A 6,038-nucleotide genomic window follows, 5' to 3' on the forward strand; every position below is an offset into this window, starting at 1 on the left:
GAAAAATATTTCATCTACTCTTTTCAGCAATATACCGCGCGTCTCAAAAGGCTCACCCCTATAACTTTTTATTTTTCGTGATAAAAACGAGATTTGGTATGTTAGTATATGACATAAATTAGATTGATTGGTGTATTCACTGTTTTTACTTCCTGTTTCACCGAAAATGACTACAACTTTTGAATTTTAAATTAAGTTTTTTTTTTTGTATATTTTTTTCATTCGATAGAAAATAACATTCTGAATAGAATGACATATATGTGTCAACTTTGACATTCTCGCTTAATAAGAAATTGTTTTTAAAAATTCAATCTAGAGTGCTACGGCTATGTTAAAACACTAATTCTGCATCAAGGAGCCTGGAAAAAAAAATAGATTTGATCGTATAATGTTTTAGTGTCTTGTCCTGGCCAGTTAAAAATGCTCAAATCGTATTTTTAATCGTTTTTTTTTTTTTTTTTTCAAAAATGAACAAAAGTGGCCTATTAGCATATTTGGAAAAAGCATTTTTTTACTTAAATTTTTTTTTTTTACGAATAATTTTGTTCCACAGACTTGGTATTTCAAGTCACCCTGTTACGAGCCGCAAAAGTTATAATTTCAAATAAACCATATGCGAAAATGTCAAAAGTTGACATATTGTCAAGGATGGAATTATTCGATATATAAAATAACATATTTAATATTAATATATTTCGTAAATAAAAAAAAAAAAAAAAAAAAATAAGTATAAAATAATAAAGTTCATTGGCATTTACGCAACAAAAGTAAAGTTTTAAAAATCAAAGTTATGTTAATTAAGTAATTAAACAAATATTTCTCTCTCTCTTTTCACTACGAATTTAAAATCATCAAATCAGCACTAACGCGGTCATCGCACCGGTCATCGCACAGATAGACCAATAATGCTGACTCGATGATTCGACGTAACGAACCAATAAATACAAAAGTGTCACCTGTTGGGGGGACGGTCGATAGTCGATAGTAAGTTCGATAAGGTCGCGGTCGGGATTCCGGCATTGGCGTTACACTACACTGACACTACCCCCGAGCCAGTGATGATGTTCGTCCATAAATATAATATGTAAGTACACATTTAGTTTTATAATTATTTTGCTTTATTCGTAGATTAATTAAATTGATTATTAAGTTAAATTGAAGTATTTATTATTTGTATAACTGTAAAAAAACAATAATCCACAAGATAATTATCCGACAAATTTCCAAAACTTTTTTTTTGAATAATTATAATAGAATACAAATTATATGAATTAATTAAATAAATATTATAATATACAGGGTTTCTATTTATTAGTTAATTTACGAATAATAATCATGGTGTTTATGTTTATTGATTTACAAATGCTATTCTTTCCAAATTATAACTATAATGTTTTAAGACACTCCATCACAGTAAATCAGAAGTTTTTCTTATTTATTTTTTAATTTATTTCTTAAAACACGTATTTATAACTTCATATTATCTATGCCAAAATAAATAAAATTAAGGCTTTAGAATATCTCCGAGATAAAATTACCTTTTATATAAATCAAGGGAATGATAAAAGAATAGTTAAAATTCTCAAGAAACTCCCTTAAAATTTAAAATAGATATACAATGTTTAGAAAGAACGTTAATAGGAAAGACCGTATACAAATCCTCCTGAAAAAATTAAACGGAGAAATTAAGTATTATGCTTTCTCGGATATTTTACTCTGTAAATTGAAGGAAATAGCACGAGCCGACTTCGAGTTAGAAAACTTCATTAATACAACTGTGCGAATCAGGGTATAATATATAGTATTGTCTATTTAGGTTCCTCGAATCTTATTTTAATTCTTTTTACTCCATATTTTTACTGTGTGTCTATTTTACTATAAGTTTTTTGAATATTTTTTACTGTTTATTTGATACCTTTAACCTATAACCTATAATAATCATTTAGATTTTTTTTTTTTAAAGAAAAAAAAAAAAAAAAAAAAAATGTATTTGTGCGTTAAAATTTAGATTTATACTTATGAGTGATGATAAAAGGGTAACTCGAGTCAAAAAATAAAGCTGTAGAAAGTACTCCACCGTATCAAAGATTGTCTGAGATTGAAAATACTCTTAATCCTACTCACAGAAGTACTAGTATTAATCCGTTCCAACCAAGAGCATCTCTGTCACGTAGCCCTGAAAGGACTGCAACTCCCGATACAAATAAACTAAAATTTAGTCTTGTTTTACCAAAATATTGTCAGGAAGAAGCCATACCTTCATCTATAATCGTAACTGATAATTCTGGAAATTATTATTTTTTTTTTTTTTTTTTTTTTAACAGAAAAATAATTGTAAAACAACAAACTCAAATTGTTAATACACCTCTAGAGAAACCACGTACACTTAGATTAAATAAAACCGAAAATATGGCTAACGCTAACAACACAACTTTACAAAACGCTCTTGCAGAACAAAAAACCCGGCAACACCTAAATTTCTTTCACCCCCTAATTTTGAACCTAGTCTAGACTCTCCCATTTCATTCATTAAAAATATGACAGAATAAATTGCAATGGTTGGCTGTTTATAAAATTACGTATCTTGGGAATTACTTGCAAAAACTCCCAGCAAATTTGGTACACCGAGTACATAGTTGTATTTATCAAAAACAATAATAATGATTGGGAGAAGATCAAAAAGACTTTTATAAAAAGAATTTAGGTGAACAACCGATGCGAAAGTTAAAATTCAGACTAAATACCAGGAAACAAAACGACAATGAATGAGGATATTAAAAATATTATTTTGAACTGCGAGCGCTAGCACAAGAAATTGATCCAAACATGGCATTCGAAACGTTCCGTGACCACTTCGAAAACGGACTCCACTCGTCATATTACGAAACATATTATTTGATGAGCAACGCAAATATGACCTACGACACTTTAAAAACTCTTGTGCTTAAGCTAAGTGAAATACGAGAGCGAGCGTTGGTTCATCAAATGACGACACAAACGTCGCTTTTGTCGATTACGGAGAATTCGAATAAGCAGACAAGAACTACATATCAAGATCGGAATAACTATTCTCGGAATGGACGTCGTAATACCCAAAGTAATTTTGGAACATACAGTCGTGGCACATATAATCATCGAAATTCAAGGCCACCTAATCGTTTTTCTAATAATTTTGAGACAAACAACAATTATGGTGCCAGATCAGAACGACAAAATTATAGAGGAGAAACCCAGACCATTCAGAACAACACAAGATTTTCTCCAGGGCAAAGAGGCAGGGGTAGGAACTTTTCTAGAGGTATTCCTAATACAAGATGCCGAGATGGTAGACCAAGATGTACCTCATGCAATCGGCCAGGTCATTATTCGTGTGAGAATGAAAATAACCGCAGCCAAAGAAGAGTGTCGTTCTCTAGAACACCATCCCCAAACGGAGGAGGACGGCTGAATTAGACTGCCACAACAAAGTCGTCCTATATACTGGGGGCAGTGAACACGAAATTCTAATAATAAAAGGACATGTAAATAATAATTATAACGTAGATATAATTCTAGACACAGGATCGAGTAAGTGTGTAATCAGTAAGCATCTAGTCAACAAAATTAAGCCCATAAATTCACAAGTTAATTTGGTTGCAGCTGGTGGTTATAGGATAAGTCCCTTAGGTACTTCTGACGTACAATTAAAATTAGGCGAGCTCTCAGGATACGTTTCAGCTCTAGTAGTAGAAAACCTCTCAAGACCTTTGATTTTAGGCACAGACTTCCTGTCAAAAAATAAGGCAAAAATTAATTGATGAAAAAGAAAAACTGTGACATTGATTAGTAAGAATACGGAATTCATTTTGGACTTTAATAGAAAGCAAAATCACAAAGATAATTTTCAGTCGTGCTCTAATTTAGAATTATTAGAAAATTTAGAACTATTGGAAACCGATGCGAACGAAAAACAGGAATGTAAGTTAAGTGTAAAAGAAGACTATGTTTTAAAACCTAATGTTGAAATCAGTGTAAAAATAGAAGCAGTGAATAAAATTTAAATGCCAGAAGATTTAAAACAAATTGTACTTACAGAGAAAAGACGAGTTTTTAAGGAAAAAAGGGATTATTTGCTTGACCAGTCCTTATTACGTAGGAAATAATTTATTGGTAGATCTGGTAACAAGAAAAAGTACAATTAAAAAATATATAAAGGACTACATTAGGCTTTTTAAAACAACCATGCAATTATAATATTTTAGACTTACCCTTATTACAAATAGAAGAAGAGAAGGATGAGGGTGAAATCGTCACGATGGCTGATCACAAGATCGAACATATAAAAAACAACACATATACATATATACATATATGGGTAAAGCTCGGTATTTTTCGTCACTCGACATGTTTTCTGGATTTTGGCAGGTAAAAATAGAGGAGGAGTCTAAACCACTAACAGCATTTCAAGCTCAAGGTCATGGCTTGTGGGAATTCAACTACATGAGTTTCGGTCTTTGTAATGCACCCGCCACATTTCAACAGTTAGCTGATAAAGTTTTTAGGGATTTAAAATGGAAAGAAATTCTCATATACCTAGATGATATTATAATTTTTTTTCCTCGAAGTTCTGGAAGAACATTTAAATAAATTAAGGTGCTTTTACACGTCTTTTGAAAATGCAGGGCTTACATTAAAACCCAAGAAATGCGAATATTTGAAAGAAGAAATTAATCTCTTAGGCTATAATATATCGTCAAATGGTATTCTCCCCGATGAAAATAAACTGGTGGCAATAAAGAATTTTCCAGAGCCAAAGTCAGTAAAAGATGTACAAAGCTTTATTGGGTTATGTAATTACTATAGAAAATTTATAGAAAACTTTTCGAAAATAGCACATCCGTTACATAAAGTAACGAAAAAAGAAACTGGATTTGTTTGGGAGGACGAACAAATCAACGCATTCAACACACTAAAAGAAAAAACTCATAAGCCCACCAGTCTTATCCCATTACCAACCTGACAAGAACTGTGAATTAAGAGTAGATGCTTCCCGAATAGGTATAGGCGCAGTTTTGCTCCAAGAAGATAGTCAGAAAAAATTACATCCCGTAGCATATGCTAGTCGCAGCTTATCTAACGCCGAAAAGAATTATACTATAACTGAATTAGAAGGATTAGCAGTTATTTGGGCTCTAACGTATCTTAGGCATTTAATATATGGGAAACCTGTTAAAATCGTAACTGATCATCATGCTCTTTGCTGGTTAAAATCATTAAAAGATCCAACAGGTAGACTAGCCAGATGGTCCATTAAACTTTCGGAAAGTTCGAATACAATAATATAGTTCATAAAAAGCGGTGTATCGCATAGAGATGCCGACTGTATGAGCCGCCACCCCGTTTTAGTACCGCAAGAAAACGACGAAACCAACGACGTCCCTACTTTCCTTATAGAAGCTACAGATATCTCCAGTGCTCAAAGACAGGATAGTAAAGTTAACGAACTAATTACAGGAATTTTAAATCCAGAAAATGCTTCTATAGGTATAAGAAGACGTGCAAAAAATTTCAGACATGTCGATGGCGTCTTATATAAAATAAACACCAGCCACCAAGGAAGAGAAAATTTACTAGTCATACCGAAACAACTTGTTGGAGAAGTCATTTATTCGAATCATTCTGAACCCTTGAGCGGACATCTGGGTACTGCTAAAACACTACATAAAATAAGAAGTAGATATTATTGGGATGGACTTCAAAAAGACGTGGAAAGGTTTATAAAAGGATGTCCTGATTGCCAGGCAAGAAAAGGGCAACAAAACAGAAAGCCTATAGGTATACTACAACCGATACCAGTTGGTATACCCTTTGAAAAAGTAGGTATAGATATTTTAGGACCATTCAGAAGAAGCAGCAATGGAAAGACTGTAATTGTAGTAGCTACAGACTACGCTACACGTTGGGCCGAAACTGAGGCTTTACCTAGCGGAAAAGCCGGCCCAGTAGCAAAATTTATACTAGAGAAAATTATAACTAGACATGGTGCTCCTAAACATCTT

The sequence above is a fragment of the Sitophilus oryzae genome, unplaced genomic scaffold (assembly GCF_002938485.1).
Source record: "Sitophilus oryzae breed Bouriz unplaced genomic scaffold, Soryzae_2.0 scaffold_1016_pilon_pilon, whole genome shotgun sequence".
In the NCBI taxonomy this organism is placed as follows: Eukaryota; Metazoa; Arthropoda; class Insecta; order Coleoptera; family Curculionidae; genus Sitophilus; species Sitophilus oryzae.